Raw genomic sequence first — 18,126 nt, 5'->3', positions numbered from 1 at the left:
AGGATACCCCAAGAGGAAGACAAGTAAACATTCAGGCTTCTTAGAACAACTTTATCTGGAACAATAAAATGAAAGGCTTGGCAACAGGAGTTACCCAGTGTTAATGGATTCAAAGTCTGAGAGATAAAGTCCCTTTCTTGGCTAGCTAAGTTTCCTGGAGGAAAATTAAATCAAACTGGGATATATAACTCGTACCTTCCAAATACTGAGATGTGCTTATCTCAGGAGACCATCTTGAGAAGAGAGTCTTTACACATCCTTGATGAGACCCATGTGGTCATTCCATCTCAGGCCTCCGTTGAGAGATTGTCTTGGCACAGAGCTCCATGGGCTTTATAATTAATGAGGTCTCTTTTCCCCAGGATTATAATGGTTAGCCCTATGGGACTGAGAGACTTGACTTCACATGCACAACAAGGTATAGGCCAACATCCAACCTGTTCTTCTGAGGAGCAGAAATTCTCCCCGACTGAATGTTTTTAGACCGTTTCTCTTTACCCATTTCTACTGGGTAATCTCTGCATCTAAAAAAAGCTCTTGTACCCCAGATTTTCATAATAGTCCACCAGTCCTTAAATTTCACCTCCACTCCCTTGAAGTCCTATATTAGAAAGCTTCTGTACCTGTTGAATTTGATTTCTCGGGAGAGACTACACCACCGCTCACTCTAAGGCTACGTCTACACTACAAGCTCGGAGTGCAATGCCCCTGCTCGTGTACGCACTAGCTCAGTGAGAGATAATGGGAGTGTAAGGGTCCAGTGCCGGGGCTCGTCCCTCTCAGGCGCGGCGGGGAGCCAGGGCGCCTCCCTACAGGCAGCAGTCCGTGTAGGCCGAACCCCTCAGCAGGGGCTGAGGGAATAGAGGGTCTGTAAACAAGGCAGAATCCCGGCCCTTCAGCAGGCTGAGCAAACACAAAGTCTATGAGCCCAGCCCTGGGGCAGGGCGGGGCAGTAAGCAGTTCAGGCTCAGGCCTGTCAGCAGGCTGAGCAAACACAAAGCCGGGCCCTGGGGCAGGGCGGGGTAGTAAGCAGTTCAGGCTCAGGCCTGTCAGCAGGGCTGAGCAAACACAAAGTCTATGAGCCCAGCCCTGGGGCAGGGCGGGGCAGTAAGCAGTTCAGGCTCAGGCCTGTCAGCAGGGCTGAGCAAACACAAAGCCGGGCCCTGGGGCAGGGCGGGGCAGTAAGCAGTTCAGGCTCAGACTCTTAGGCAGGGGCTGAGCAGCAGTTTAAACTGTAAGTCTATACAGAAGGCCTCCTCTGGCCAGGGAGAGGGGGAAGTCTGCCACCCTTGGAAGGGTGGCAGGGGGGACGCAGGCCCTCCCACTCCACTGCGTCCCAGCCCGGGGCCCTAGCAGCGGCAAGGGTTCGCTGCAGTCAGTGGGGAATCCTGGCCGCAACACACTGACATTGGTTCTGGGTCCCCTGGAGCCAGACTGGGGTCAGCTACCCCCGGGCCACTTCCAGTCTCCCCCTCTCTAGGTACCTGTCCTCCGCTGGCGTTGTCCGGCGGGTCCCAGACCGTGGGTTCCTCTGGATACTGGGAGGCGGGAAGCTCCGGCAGCTTCTCCGGATACCGGGCCTGAGGCAGGTCAGGCCAGCGCTCCTCCGGGTAGTGAGCGCGGGGCAGGCTGGGCCCGGCAGGAGCTCGGGCACCAGCGTCTGTCCTCTCCGACAGCCTGCAGCCAACCGAGTGCTGAGGCCGGGCTTTTATACTTCCTATCCTGCCCCTTGACTTCCAGAGGGCGGGGACAGGCGGCAGTGACTCTGCCCACCGAGGCACCTGCTCTGGCTCGTCCCTCTCAGGCACGGCGGGGAGCCAGGGCGCCTCCCTACAGGGAGTATAATAGCAGTGTAGCCACCATAGTACGGGTGGTGGCAGTGGTGGCACAGCTTAGCCTGCCAGATACAGATCCACCTGAAACTGGTGGGTATGGATCTGGCATGGCTTTGGCATTGCTGGTGCTACTGTTTATACTTATTATAGCTCTCACTGAGCTGGCGCGAACATGTGAATGTGAGCTTTTTCCAGTCCTAATATTGGCAATATATTAGAATTGGAAAAATTATATTAGGATTCGAAAATTACAGAGAAGGGCAACAAAAATGATTAGGGATATGGAACGGCTTCCATATGAGGAGAGATTAAAAAGAGACTAGGGAGGGATATGATAGAGCTCTATCAAATCACAAACGATGCAGAGAAAAAGTGTCATTTACCCTTTATTTACCCATAACACAAGAACCAGGGGTCACCCAATGAAATATGCAACAGGTTTAAAACAAACAAAAAGAAGTAATTCACACAACGCACAGTCAACCTGTGGAACTCATTGCCATGGGATGTTGTGAAGGCCAAAAGTTTAACTGGGTTCATGGAAGATAGCCAATGACTGATGTATTAGCCAAGACGGTCAGGGACACAACTCTGCGTTCTGGGTATCCCTAGATCTGACTGCCCGATGCTGGGACTGGATCTGGGGATGGAGCACTCAATCACCCTGTTCTGTTGATTTCCTCTGAAGCATCTCACACCGGACACTATCAGAAAACAAGACACTGGGCTAGAGGGACCATTAGCCACGCTTGGTCAGACCATTCTTGTGTTCAGGGAATCCCATCGCTAGCTCTTAATATAAACGTAGCCTAATTCGTCTATCCATGTTCTAGTCAGGCCTGTGACTGATCCGTTTCCATTCATATAAGCCAGGGCTACACACCCCTTATTATTTTGGATTTCATCGGATTGAATCTGAAATATTTTCACTAAAACGAGGCTGAGAGGTTGGAATAATTCATGGAGAAGGACATCCTGCTGCTCTCTGATCTCAGAGGAGGACATGTACTGGTGAATCAGAGCTAGTAAGCTAAATCCCCCTCCAGGAGCCCTCTCTCACTAGTGAAGGAGTGGGAACTGGTGTACCGGGCCCTGCATAAGTTTCAGGAGATGTTTTCTATACCTCTGCTACAGCCCTCTCACCAAGGATTTGTGGGGTATGAAATCCATCAGCAGGGACTGGCCAGCAGTGGCAGAACATACAGCTGGCTCCCGAGCAGTATCCAGAGGGACCACCTGGCCAGACCATCGGGCTTGACTGAACATGGGTCCCTCCCAGGGACAGACGAATCCACCCTGGGATCAGTCTCAATCTGGCTGGAAACTGATGCCCGCTGGGTCTGTCTGGCTGAGTCTGCCCTCCTCCTCCCCTCAAGACCAGTCACTCACTCCCAGGGAGGCAGCAAGGACGGCACCCTGCAGGTTCTCTGGTTTGGCTCCCAGCCCTTTTCCCAGATCTGAAGGGGCCTGCTCTTTTATGCTGGAAGAGATGAACCTTGAATCTCAGCCCCAGCCCCTCACATCCTCTCCTGGGTCATTCCCAGGCTCTAGCCAAACAGTATCTGTGTCACAGGTGTCGGGAAGGGCTCTCTACTGAAGCATGACAGGGAAATCAACAGGGCCAACTCCCGTGTTTTCACCTGTTCCTCAGTGCCCTGGGCAGGGGCAGCAGAAGAGAGATCACCCAACGTGTCCATAGCAACTTGGCCGCAGAGCGCTCTAAAATGCTATGCAGGGAGAGGCCATCCAGGGACACACAGGGCAGCCAGCTCGCAGCTGTGCAGAACTAGCAGGCGATGGAGGCCACAGCCTCCAGGAACGCCAGGCAGTGCAAAGCCATTAGACCTCAGCCTCCAGGGCCTTTGATACAATTGTGATGGGCCTAGGGGAGCTGGGCGACCCTCCTGCACTCAGCAGCACTCAGTCGAGCGTGCGGCATGTGGAAAGCGTCTTCCTTGGTGAGCATAAGGAATACTTTGGTCTGAGCTGGGAGAGAATTCAGATTGGGCAGGGAGGGAATGCCAAGCCACCAGCTGTCTGGGGCTGGCCTAGATATTACCCCTACCCTCTACTCTCCTGTGGAGTCCAGTAGCTCAGGGCCTGTGCAGGGATCTGTGCAGGGGAGGAAGGGAGACAGAGCATGCGTACATCGGAAAGGGATGGGCTCTTCCATGTCACAGTAAGCCCAAAGGAAATTCCTCTATGGACCAAGCGCAAGACAGAGAACCAGGAGTTTTCACGTTACCATGCCAGCTCTGCTACCAACTCCCTGGCGGCCTCAGGGGAGTCACTGCACCTTTGTGACTCAGTTTCCCCACCCTTCAGATGAGGATAAAAACACTCCCCCCAGAAGCATTATGGCACTTGCTAGTTAACATTCTGGGAGGAGGAGTCTGCCAGAGTCAGCAAGGCAGTCATCCACATCTCTCCGTCAAACTCACCTCCACCACCATGCCGGCAAAGCACGTAGCTACGGTGTGCGATGCGACCACGGCTTGTTACGTGTCACAGCCATCTCACCAGCACCTCGTGTTCCCCATCTGCCTGTTGGCTCCTTCTACTTCAGTCATAAACTCTTCGAGGCAGGGTCTAGGCACGCTTCCCGCCCCCCTCAGAACACCTAGAACAACAGGGCTACTGCAATGCAAATAAATCTTCCACTTCTGCCCCTCAATCCACACCCACAATCCCCAGTGTGGTCATTGGGAAGCAAGGTGCAGATTGGAGGGTAGATCTGGGCAACAGGGTCATAGGTGCTAGAGAAGCCATGTTCTTCCAGCAGCATAGAGTTGCCGACACTGCATTGTGTAACACTGGAGGGGTAGCAGCACCAGGGTAACTGAGCCCTGGTCTACATGGGGTGGGGGGATGGAGGTGGAAATCGATCTAAGTTGCGCAACTTCAGCAACATGAATAACTGTCGACGTACTTAGATCTACTCACCGCAGTGTCTTCACTGCAGCGACTCGACTGCTGCCGCTCCCCTGTCGACTCTGCCTGCGCCGAGCTGGAGTACAGAAGAAGTCAACGGGAGAGTGCTTGGGAGTCAATTTATTGCATCTAGACTAGATGCGATAAAATAGATTCCCGCTGGATCGATCGCTGCCCGCCGATCCGGCAGGTAGTGTAGATATACCCTGAGAGGCAAGTCCTCCCATCTAGCAAGGCCTTGCTCTATGGAAGAACAGAGCGTGGGAAATCAGGAAGGAGAATAACTGAACTCCCAACAGCTCGGAGTCTCCCATATTGCCTGTCTCCAGAAGCCAGCTGTAATCGGGTCTTAGGTTATAATATGCTCACAAAAAAGCCATGAACATGTTACACCTAGTCTGATAGGGAAACTGGAGAGATGCTCAAAGTTCTCATGAGCTCCTTCAATATTCAGATCACATGGACACAATAGACACCTTGGATAAGCCAACTTTTCTTCTTTCTTGGAATTCTTCCAAGAGGATACCAGGGTCTGGGATAAGTTTGTGAGGTAGGCGATGTGCTAAGAGTACGAGCTTGTGGCTTAACATCTTAGTTCTTCTACAGGCTCCCAACGAAGACATCCCAGGGACTGGTCGGAAATGCTATAGCCTGCTCTGAGATTCTTGGGCCCCTATTCAGAAGAGACTGTACCAGTATCCTCAGGGTGAGGCCTCATCAGGACCCCAAACTTTATGCAGTATTATTGGGTATTTCCATTGGACTAATGGAAAGCAGGATTCAGAAGGAAAGCCTGTCCAATTTAAGACCTTCTTGTGCACTTCCATGGGCACTGCAGAAGGAACATATGCTTAAACAAGTCTCTTGATTTAGTACCATTGGGCCAAATCCTCAGTGGGTGTAAACTGACACAACTCCACTAGCTTCAATTGTGTTATGCCAGTACACACCAGCTGAGGATCTGGGACAGAGTAAATTCATTATGAGGGTAACTGGAGTTACTGTACGGGAAGGAGCCATTTCCTCTATTCAATGTTTTATTTCACCAAGTGTAACTAATTGGGAGAGTCTTGTAGAAAGCAGCATCAAATGTTACAGTAGCCTCTTCAAGGCTGGAGAATTACATCAATTACAGGATGGAGTTGAATCTTGTCTTACACAGCAGAAAGAAATAGCAGAACTAGAAATATAAGACAAGGAAGTTATGGACTAACTGATCATTTCACTGCTGGACTCTCAATGGAAAAGAGGTTAAAGATAAGCAGTTTGCCTAAAGTGAAAATAAACTACAAAGAAGTGGTGAAAGACTCTCCTCCCAGTGGAAGAGAGAGAGAGAGAGCAAAATGAGATTTTAGCTGCCTTTAACTTGATGGGATTGTGCCAGGGGAAAAAAAAAAAAAAAAAAAAAAAAGGAAGAGGAGAGACAAGATGGTGGAGGTAATATCTTTTATTGGACTATCTTCTGTTGGCAAAAGAGACAAGCTTTCCAACGACACAGAAGTTGGTCCAATAAAAAGATATTACCATGTCTCTCTCATACCTTGGGAGCAAACAAACACTGCAAACCTACTTAAAAAGGAAAGAAAAGGTGATTCTATTGATTTTATTCTAACCCCACAAGGCTGCGGTTCATGAAACGACTGCCACACGGCCAGTGCTGAGAGGCTGCAGTGGGGAAGTAAACAGGGATACAAACTTGATATTGCCTAGATAGGGAAAGCGGCTTTCAAAAGCTGTAAGTATGGCCAAAAGTATCACTCGAAGACAAAATAGCAAGACTGCTTCCTGTGTGGAGAATTGAAAAGCAAAACAAACAATGAAGCTGTAACAAACTGTGAAACTCATTGTTTCTAGCAAGTAAACGTGCTATGCCAAGGACACAGCAGGCGGATACTATACCAACCGCCAGCCCCAGTACAGAGAAGCACTAAAACATGAGCATCAACTTGAAGCATGAGACTGTCAATAAAAGGCTATTAATGTAATGTAAAGTTACACGAGTGCTCTGCTGGATTGGGGCCATGACTGGAGATGCCACGTAGGGCGTGTGGTAGAAGAGACAAGGGTTGGAAAAACTACTGTGTTAAAAAAGCAAACAAAAAACCCCACAACTTAAAAACCGTGTGGCATCCTTTAAGTTACACAGCAGAACATTCTCCTCCTACTGGATCCCGAGACTCATGGGCAGCTCCAGGCCCCAGCACGCCAAGCGCGTGCATGGAGTGGCATGCCATAGGGGGCACTCTGCTGGTCGCTGGTCCCACGGCTCCGGTGGACCTCCCACAGGCATGCCTGCGGAGAGTCCGCTGGTCCCGCAGCTTCCGTGGAGCCGCGGGACCAGCGGACCCTCTGCAGGCACACCTGCGGGAGGTCCACCAGAGCCGCGGGACCGGCGAAGCACCCCCCGCGGCATGACGCTGTGCTCGAGGCGGCAAAATGTCTAGAGCTGCCCCTGCCGAGACTCCATTTAAACTGAGACTGGATTTAATTTGAGTTCTATGTTTTGAACGGATTAAAGAGTTTGCAAGTGAAGCACAGTGGGGAATTCTGCCTGTGTTTCTCCCAGTGTGAATACCAATACTGGAGGTTACAATGTGGTACAGGACTTGGTTAGTTTACTATTTCTTAGCTTCTCTTCTATTTGAAATTTGTATTCAAGCTGTTTAATAGCTGTGGAGCAGGGTGTTGTGAGAAGGAGAAGAGTTAGAGCAGTGGTTCCCAAACTGGGGTTTGTGAAGTGTTACAGGGGTTCTTGGGAAAAAAATTCCCTAATGGTGAGCAGAGCTGTCTGTGGGGATCCCAGGCAGCATGGGGCCAGCAGCCCGGAGCCCCTGGACTTCCAAGAGCTAAGCAGATCAAAGCAAGTGTATCTATCACACTGAGGAGATTGAAACTTCAAGACTCCTTATAAGAAATGGAAAGGGGAGGTGGATATTTTCTGCTGTTTTTTGAATTAAATAGGCAACTAGTCTTGTTTTTTTAAATTATGAAGAACAAGTTTAAGCTTTGTTGTAACATGCGTTGTTTGTAGGGTGACCAGACAGCAAGTATGAAAAATCAGGATGGGCGTGTGTGTGTGTGTGGGGGGGCCTAAATAGGAGCCTATACAAGTAAAAGACCCAAAAATCGGGACTGTCCCTATAAAACTGGGACATCTGGTCACCCTAGTTGTTTGTCTGGACTGCTCAAGACCTGAATGCTTGTGTAGGAGGAACTCTTCAAGCTGGCTTCTTAAATCCCTTCCTGCTGTTTCACATCTGATACTCCTTGGTGAAACACAGGAGCTGTAGTAAGAGGAGGTCCTGAGATGTAAACCTTGGTGTCAGAGGCCCAGTATGAGGCCTAAAGCCTGAACTAAAGTAATGGTCAGGACTTTGCTAACATAAAGCAAAGTTGAGCCGTGAGCCAGAGGCAGACCCTGCTCACAGAAGCTGGCAAGGAAAGGGCTGATACTGCATAAACATATACCGACAGCGTGTTAGATATTAGAAACATAAATACGGTGCCAGGACACTCTGATACTGGAACATTCCACACAGATAACAAGGAACAAAACTGACCCATCCTAAAGACAGGGTCAAAGGGTAATATGATGGATAGAGTTGTTTTGTTCGAACCAACATGTACAAGGTGAGAGGCGGCACCTTGCTACGTCAGGAGTGATGTGTAACTTGTTTGTACCTGTGTACAAGAATGCACCCCTGAGTGGATGTCTTTGTCCAGCCATTGACTGAGCTGAGTCCATTGTCAGGGAGCACATATGTACTAACTAGCAGCACCTTAGCAGCACCTTGGACTTCTATGCCAGGGAAAGTTGGAGACTGTTTCTCTTCGACAATAATCCTGGCCTGGGTGCCTTCGTACCTTACTAGTGTGGTCTCGTTGGGAGTTCTCTTGGGGTCTGCTGTGTCAGCCATCTGTGCAGAGCTAGGGCAGCACACAGAGGGAACACACGCACGCAGCCGATTGATATCAACATTGAACAGAGCAAAGCACCACACTGGTAGCGTCTGACAACAGAAGCCTTGTCTTATAACAGGCTTATTCAGAGCGATACAAGCTATGAAAAGGAGAACTTGGAAGAGTGTTGCCATTTTCATAATGTAATAAAAATACTGTAATAAATAATAATAGTGTGTAATAAGCATGTCATAAAAACAAAATTTTATATTTCCAAGATCACAGCTTTTATAATTTATACTCAGATAGAGAAGATCCCTGGAAATATTCATTTTTAGGAGGAGGTTCGTGAGACGACATTTTAGTGAAAGGGGTTCACAGGTTGTTAAAGTTTGGGAACCACTGAGTTAGAGGGACAGATGCACTTGACTTAAAATAGCCTTGTGCCAATTCACAGTGGTTGAAGATCTGAAATGCAGATGACTCCAATGTGTGCAAACTGTACGGCCAGACCCTTGGTAAGAGGTAGGTGCCTTTTTAAAAACAAATTGTAAAACTGAAAGATATTTCGTATTTAAGTCACATGACCCAGCCCAGCCATGTGGCTTGCTGTCTCCCTCTAGTGGCAATCCATGGAAAGAGATTGATGAGTCTGTTACTGCCCCTTAGCTCAGTGGTTCTCAACCTGTGGTGGGATCCATGAACCATGCCCAAGGGGTCTGCAAAAGACAGACCAAAAACGGACTGAACAGAATTCATTTGTATATACACATTGCCAAAGGGGTCTGCAGATGAAAAAAGGTCAAGAACCACTGGTCTTGGCTAAGAGTCCTGGTCCTTCAACTCAGGCTGATGAGGCTCATGCTCTCTGATCTGGGGGCAGGGGTGTGTGTGTCCCAGGTTCAATCTCCAAAGACAACCCCGCTAGGACAATAGTTTGACATGGAGTTTTCACAAGAGAAGCAGGAATCAAAACCTGAAGTTAGGCACCAGATGTGAAGATGGCAGAGACAGAGAATTATCCCAGCTAGGGAGGCAGCCCTCAGAGCTCCACAACAAGCAGCCTTGGGCTCTTGGCTCTCCAAAAAAGCAGCCAAACTCCCCAAAGCAAGAACCCACTTGCTTCCTTTTCAGAAGTCTCATGCCTTAGCAGGCTGCAAACAGATGCACGTGGGAGGTGGGGAGGGGGAGCTGCTGAGCAGTGTGTGCTCTGCCCAGAAGTGTAGGACAATATTTAAGATTTAAATTTGAGTGTGAATATTTAATGGCAAAAAGGTGCCAGACTGACAGCGCTGGAGATTGGAGTCCTCTAGCATAGGGCCTCGTCCTACTTCTCATCAGTGCAGAGTTTGAGCCCCTTCCCCAGAGAAGCCATCACTGGTGGACTTGGGGAAGAGCCAGATAAATGGTTACTCACCTTTGTAACTGTTGTTCTTCAAGATGTGTTGCTCATATCCATTCCAATTAGGTGTGCGCACGCCGCGTGCACGTCTGTCAGAAGATTTTTACCCTAGCAACACTCAGTGGGTCGGCTGGGCACCCCCTGGCGTGGTGCTGCTGTGGCACTGAATATATACCCCTGCCGACCCACCCGCTCCTCAGTTCCTTCTTGCCGGCTACTCCGACAGTAGGGAAGGAGGGCGGGTTTTGGAATGGATATGAGCAACACATCTCGAAGAACAACAGTTACAAAGGCGAGTAACTGTCTTTTCTTCTTTGAGTGCTTGCTCATATCCATTCCAATTAGGTGAATCCCAAGCCTTACCTAGGCGGTGGGGTCGGAGTGAGATACTGCAGAATGCAAAACCACTGAGCCGAAGGCTGCATTGTCTCTGGATTGTTGTACCAGGGCATAATGGGAAGTAAAGGTGTGCACTGAAGACCAAGTAGCTGCTCGACATATCTCCTGGATAGGTACTCGAGCTAAGAAGGCGGCCGACGAGGCCTAGGCCCTGGTAGAATGTGCAGTAATGTGTCCCGGAGAGACATGAGCTAGATCATAGCAAGTACGGATGCACGCCATTAGCCAGGATGAAATCCTCTGAGAAGAGATGGGTAGGCCTTTCATCCGGTCTGCCACTGCAATGAAAAGTTGGGGCGTTTTGCGGAAGGGCTTCGTTCGGTCAATATAGAAGGCGAGTGCCCTACGGACGTCGAGGGAATGTAACTGCTGCTCCTGACGAGATGTATGTGGTTTGGGAAAGAAGACCGGGAGGAATATGTCCTGGTTGAGATGGAAGGCCAAGACTACTTTGGGGAGGAATGTCGGATGTGGATGTAACTGCACCTTGTCTTTGTGGAACACCATGTACGGTGGGTCCACCATCACAGCCCAAAGCTCAGAGACTCTCCTACCCGACGTGATGGCTACAAGGAAGGCTGTTTTCCATGACAAATATAGGAGCGAGCAGGTTGCCAATGGCTCAAATGGAGACGTCTCATCAGGACCAAGTTGAGGTCCCAGGAAGGGGCGGGGCGTTGTACCAGGGGGTATAGATGCTCCAAACCCTTGAGGAACCTCGAGACCATAGGGTGGGAGAAGACAGAGTGACTACCTTCTCCTGAATGGAAAGTAGAAATAGCCGCCAAGTGCACTCGCAATGATGAGATAGCGTGGCCTTACTCTTTAAGATACCAGAGGTAGTCCAATATAGTGGGGATGGGAACCTCCGTGGGTGTGGCATTCAGTGTTTGACACCAGCAGGAAAATCGCTTCCACTTGGCCAAGTATGTAGACCGAGTGGAAGGTTTTCTGCTGCCCAGGAGTACTTCTTGCACTGGGGCAGAGCAGCGTAACTCCGATTGGGTTAACCATGCAGGAGCCATGCTGTGAGATGGAGGGGTTGCAGGTCTGGGTGGTGAACCCTGCCGTGGTCCTGAGTTATAAGATCCTGATGAGGAGGCAGGGGGATCGGGTTGGCTATGGAGTGGTCCAGCAACGTGGTGTACCAGTGTTGTCGGGGTCACGCAGGGGCAATCAGGATCAGGCGAGCCCTGTCTCTGCGGAGCTTTAAGAGAACCCTGTGCACTAGTGGGAAGGGCATAAAGCAGCTGGCCCTTCAGGTAGGAGTCGTGAGGGTCTCCCGTGGGCATCAGCCGCGGCAAGCCGAGCACGGTTTGAAACCTGGTGATCCAGGCATGAGCCTGGGCACCGGTGAGGGAAAGGGCTAATCCCCAACCCTCTGAACTATATACACTAAATACGTTTATGAAAAAGGTATTAAAAGTATTAACTATATACACAGTAAGTATTAGAACAAGTGAATAGCTAGGGAGGTGGAGTCAGCTAAGCCATGCTCCACTGTTCCAACGACCGACACGGGCGGTAAGAAGGAACTGAGGAGCGGACGGGTCAGCAGGAGTATATATTGGGTGCCATAGCAGCGCCACGCCAGGGGGCGCCCAGCCGACCCACCGAGTGTTGCTAGGGTAAAAATCTTCCGACGGACGTGCACGTGGCACTCACACACCTAATTGGAATGGATATGAGCAAGCACTCGAAGAAGCACTGCTTCAGGAATTCTGCTTGGTTTAGGGTCCTTTTTGAAGGGTCTGGGGGGAGAATAGATGCAGAGGACACCTGATGCTGTGAATGTTGCTCCTGATTGTGGAGGAAAACCCATTATCAAGAGGAAGGTTCCTACAGCTTTTCCTAACAGGCGCCCCACAGTGAGAGGCAGTTCCAGAGTTCACAGGCAGAGCCTCTCTAACAGGCTGATCAAGCCAGCCTGAAAACGGGGGACTCCAATTTCAACCCTGCTCATTTAGATCTAAACGGATAGGTCAGGTCTGCAAGTGCAAAATCCTCCTTTGCTGGCCCTGCCCCCGGGGGCCTGAAAACCTGCAGCAAGGCAGAGAGATTTGCAACAAGAGTGCTGGCAGTAGCAATAGCCCATCTGATCTTTCACTGAGGTGCCCATCCTCACCGCTCCATTCCCCACCCCTGGGTTCCCAGGGGCACCTCTGAGGAGGAAATCATTTCAGACACGTTCTTGCTGTGTAGCATCTCCCTTGGAAAAACCCAACATACTCCACTCTTACACAAAGTCCAGCCAGAATAAGGAGATTGATCTTCCTACAGCAATACACACAGACACAAAATCTTTAAATGAGACTGCCAGGCTAACCAAGTTTAATACTAGATTAGGACAGATTGCTGCATGCTCACTGCATCCAGAGTGCCATCAGTGGCATCTAAAGGCTTTGCTCCTCTGATTTTTACAGTAAGTCTACACTGCTATTTATTATTTATAGGCTGCGGACAAAACAGAGCACTCCATGAGACGTGTAAAAGCAGCACAAGGATCTCAGTATAGCTCAGAGAACGTGACAATATTTCAGATGCCAGAGAAGGCAGATTCAACTCAACCCAACTTGCTGTTGTAAACACTCCCCTCGGGAGCGACAACAGGGGGCTGTAATATTACAAACACAGAGGAGGCATGTCAGGATTCCATTTTTAAAGAGTTATTTGGTGCTATTCACAGATACAATCAAAGTAGATATTCATGTTGCATAGGACCAAGAGCCCTATGCTGGCAAGGAGGGGGATGGTTTGGTGGCAGACACTATCATCCTTCTTTGGTGTGGCATTTTTAAATTAATAGAACGGGGAGTCCCTGTTCTTTTTGCTGACACAGACTAACACGGTTGCCACTCTGAAACCTTAAATTAACAGGACAATCTTCATTCATTAGTCTAGTTCCGTTATGGCCGCCACCACGTTCTTGTCCACAAATGCTGCTGGGAACAAAGGGAGTTACAGCAATGAGCAGCCGGTGCTTCTGTCATCACCAAGTATAGTTCAGACCCAGAGAATGCAGGACATCAGGCACAGCAACAACAACAAAGGTCATTTGAGGCAAGAGTTCTGACCCCAGGCAGCTAGCTAGGTGCCTTACTACATCCCACCATGCTCTGCCCATTGGCAGCTGAAACCTGCTGCTGCTAGTTTGCGTGTGGAGGCATCACTGCCCGTTCTTCTTCGAGTGATTGCTCACATCCATTCCAGTTAGGTGTGCGCGCCGCGCGTGCACGTTCGTCGGAAACTTTTTACCCTAGCAACTCCAGTGGGCCGGCAGGTCGCCCCCTGGAGTGGCGCCGCCATGGCGCCCAATATATATCCCTGCCGGCCCACCCGCTCCTCAGTTCCTTCTTACCGCCGTGTCGGTCGTTGGAACTGTGGAGCGCGGCATAGCTGTCCTCCACGTCCCTAGCTCTCCTTGTTTTTCTATCGTTATCTCTATTGTAGTTGTTAATTAGACTGTTAGTTAGATAGTAGTAGTTAAGTGTTAAGTAGTTGTAAATAGTTTTTCGCCGGGGGCTTAGCCCTTCCCGGCACCCGGCACCGGGCTCATGCCTGGTTCGCCGGGCTTCAAGCAGTGTGCGGCCTGCAAGAAGCCTATGCCCACGAGCGACCCCCACGACGCGTGCCTGAAGTGCCTGGGGGAATCGCATAGATCCGACAAGTGCCGCATCTGCAAGGCTTTTAAGCCAAGGACTAAGAAGGAGAGGGATCAAAGGCTCCGGACTCTCCTCCTGGAGGCGGCACTTGACCCGGCGGCTTCGCAGGCCGTGATGTCGGCGCCGGCACCGGATCGCACCGGCACCGAGAAGACTCCCCGGCACCGACCTTCTCCGGCACCGGGGACAGAGCCTAGGCCGTCGAAGTCCACTACTCCGGCCAGGCACACCCGAGTGGAGCGCCCGGCCTCAGTATCGGCCGCGGCGCCGCCGGCACCGTCGACTCCGGGCCCGGCGGGTCCGTCGAGTCCGGTGCCGCCAAGCTCCCCCATGACATCTGGGGTTGAGATAGTGGTGCCATCTACACCAGAGGCCTTCGCCTCGGCACGGGACCTCATAGCCCTGACCGAGCCCACGCAGCTACCACCCCCGGTACCTCCGGTGCGGGTTGTGTCCAGAGGCAAGCCTATGATGTCGGCACCGTCCCGGGACTCTCGTTCTCGCTCCAGGTCCCGACGTCAAGGTCGCTCCAGATCCCGCCGCCGCTCGCAGTCCCGGCACCGCTCCCCTCAGCGGTACCGGTCGCACTCGCGGCGCCGGTCGACACCGAGACGATCGCGGTCGGACTCCAGCCGCCGTTACCGGCACCGCGAGTCCAGGAGCCGATCCAGACGTTCGCCGCACCGGTCGACCTCCCGGCGCCGAGCTGGTGGCAGGTCCCGGTCCCGGTCGACCTCCCGGTACCGAACTGGTGGCAGGTCCCGATCCCGGCACCGAAGCGGCGCCCGGTACCGATCCAGATCCCGGCACCGTGGCAGAACTCGGTCCCGCTCCCGGCACCGTTACGACTCCCGGCACCGGTCCCCGGCACCGAGACGATCGCCCGTGCCGGCCCGCGCGGACCCTTACCATCCAGGGTCCGCTCCGCCATGGCCCTCGAGGCAGCCGTCCGTGTCTTCGTTGGCGGACAGTGGCTACGCGCTCGGCACCGACCGGCAGGCGGCGCTGTTCAGCGAGCCTCCACAGCAGGACGCAGCCCCACAGCAATGGGGTTTCTGGACACCCTGGGCGTATCATCAGGCCCAGGGCCCCCAACAGCTCCCTGCTAGGCCGCCGACTGCAGAGCGCAGGGCACCTGAGGCCTCGTTGTCTCGCCCCCCTCCCTCCCCGGATGGGGAGGAAGGATCCAAGCAACAGGACTCCACTTTGGCTCCTGAGGCAGAGGCGAGGGCCGAGGGAGACCCCCCTTTAGACACCCTCTTGCCGGGGGTCTCCTCATCTTCTTCCCCTGATGAAGCGGTGGCTGGGACCTTCTCCAACAGCCCCCCCCCGCTGGACCTCAGGGCGCACCAGGACCTCCTCCGGCGAGTAGCCCAAAACCTGAGTCTACAAGCCGAGGAGGTCTCGGAGGTAGAGGACCCTATTGTCACCATCCTCTCCGCAGACGCTCCCACCAGGGTCGCCCTGCCGTTCATACGGACCATCCAGGCCAACGCCACCACCATCTGGCAGTCCCCGGCCTCCATTCCTCCCACTGCGAAGGGCGTCGAGAGGAAGTACATGGCTCCTTCTAAGGGCTACGAGTACCTCCACGTACACCCGACTCCGTGTTCCCTGGTGGTCCAATCTGTCAATGATAAGGAGCGTCATGGCCAGGAGGCTCCAGCCCCCAAATCCAGGGAGGCTAGGCGGATGGACCTCCTCGGCCGTAAGGTGTACTCGGCGGGGGCGCTGCAACTCAGGGTCTCCAACCAACAGGCCCTGTTAAGTAGATACGCCTTTAACTCCTGGGTGGCAGCAGACAAATTCAAGGAGCTGTTGCCACAAGACGCTCGTCAGGAGTTTGCGGCCATCTTAGAGGAAGGCAAGAGGGTCGCACGCACGTCCTTGCAAGCCTCTCTGGACGCTGCGGATTCGGCTGCCCGTACCCTCGCGTCGGGTGTAACAATGCGTCGCCTCTCCTGGCTGCAGGTTTCCGGCCTTCCGCCGGAGCTCCAGCACACAATACAGGACCTTCCTTTTGAAGGCCAAGGGCTGTTTTCGGATAAGACAGACCCTAGACTAAAGAATCTAAAAGACAACCGCGTCATCATGAGGTCACTGGGGATGCACACTCCAGTGACGCAGCGCAGACCCTTCCGGCCGCAGCAACAGCAACAACAGCGCAGGCCGTATCTCCAGTTCCGCCAGCGGCAGGACCTTAACAGGCGCCGCGGCAGGAACGGAAGGCGCAGGCATTCGGGGAACCAAGGGGGCCAAAACCAAGGCTCCTCTAAGCCCCCGCCTGGTCCCAAGCCTTCATTTTGAAGGTGCGCCCGAGGGCGCAGTAACAGTTTCCCCATTGGATCCTTTCCCCCCGTTTTCCAACCGCTTTTCTTTTTTCCTCCCGGCGTGGTCCCTAATAACATCAGACCGCTGGGTTTTACGCACGGTGCAGTCGGGATACCGCCTGCAGTTTGTTTCATTTCCTCCTCCCCGCCCCCCTTCCTCGTCCCTCTTCAGGGACCCCTCTCACGAGCAATTCCTTCGGCAGGAGGTGCGGACGCTCCTCCGCAAAGGGGCTATAGAGGCGGTGCCGGAGAACGAGAAAGGCAAGGGGTTTTATTCCCGCTACTTTCTGATCCCCAAGGCCAAGGGAGGCCTCAGGCCCATCCTCGACCTGCGAGAGCTCAACAAGTACCTGGTGAAGTTGAAGTTCCGCATGGTTTCCTTGGGGACCATTATCCCATCCCTGGATCCGGGAGACTGGTACGCCGCCCTCGACATGCAGGACGCGTATTTCCACATTGCTATCTGGCCACCCCACAGACGTTTCCTTCGCTTCCTTGTGGGGTCTCTGCATTACCAATTTGCAGTCCTCCCATTTGGCTTGTCCACGGCCCCGAGAGTGTTTACAAAATGCATGGCAGTTGTTGTGGCGCAGCTTCGGCGCAGTCGTATCCACGTGTTCCCGTATCTAGACGATTGGTTGATTCGGGGCACGTCGGAACAACAAGTCTGCAACCATGTCCGTGTGATCACCGACATGTTCGCCACTCTGGGCCTCTTGGTGAACACAGACAAGTCCACCCTGGCCCCCACACAAAGGGTGGAATTCATCGGGGCCGTCCTGGACGCCACTGTGGGCAGGGCCTTGCTGCCATTGCAGCGGTTCCAGGCCTTGTCGGCAATCGTGCAACGACTACAGACAGCCCCCCTGACGTCAGTGAGGACGTGTCTAACCCTGTTAGGCCACATGGCGGCCTGTACTTTCGTGACCAATTACGCTCGGCTCCGCATGAGGCCACTCCAGTTGTGGCTCATCAGTCATTACAGGCCGACAAGACAGCCACTAGATATGTTAATCACGATCCCCCAGAGGGTCTTAGATTCTCTCGACTGGTGGCTGGACCAGTCAGTGTTGTGTGCGGGTCTCCCCTTCCACCCATCTCAGCCCTCGGTGTCCCTAACAACAGATGCCTCAGATCTCGGCTGGGGGGCCCACGCAGGGACCCTGAGGACGCAGGGCCTGTGGTCCCAGGAGGAGGTGCGGCTACACATCAACATGCGGGAGTTGAGAGCGGTCCGTCTTGCTTGTCAAACGTTCTGTCATCAGCTCCAGGGTCGTTGTGTCGCGGTGTTCACCGACAACACGACGACCATGTATTATATCAACAAGCAGGGCGGCACCAGATCCTCCTCCCTGTGCCACGAGGCGATACGACTCTGGGACTTTTGTGTAGCCCACTCCATTCACCTCATGGCTTCCTTCCTCCCCGGAGTACGGAACACGCTGGCGGATCGATTGAGCAGATCCTTCCTGTCACACGAGTGGTCCCTTCGCCCGGACGTCGCCCTCTCCATCTTCCGGAGGTGGGGTTATCCCCGGGTGGACCTCTTCGCGGCCAAGGGGAACGGGAAGTGCCAAGCGTTCTGCTCCTTTCAGGGCAGGGAACCCGGGTCGATAGCGGATGCCTTCCTCATCCAGTGGTCGACCCACCTGTACTATGCATTTCCC

General features: G+C 52.8%; 1 protein-coding gene across 5 annotated transcripts in view; it reads right to left on the bottom strand.

Annotated features, from left to right (window-relative positions):
* Positions 1 to 18,126, bottom strand: part of ST3GAL2 (ST3 beta-galactoside alpha-2,3-sialyltransferase 2) — a 95,030-nt gene that overhangs the window by 35,648 nt on the left and 41,256 nt on the right. The gene's annotated exons all lie outside the window — the stretch shown is intronic.

Source organism: Gopherus flavomarginatus, chromosome 14, assembly GCF_025201925.1.
Source record: "Gopherus flavomarginatus isolate rGopFla2 chromosome 14, rGopFla2.mat.asm, whole genome shotgun sequence".
NCBI lineage: Eukaryota > Metazoa > Chordata > Testudines > Testudinidae > Gopherus > Gopherus flavomarginatus.
This window is presented reverse-complemented; position numbering and strand designations above follow the sequence as displayed.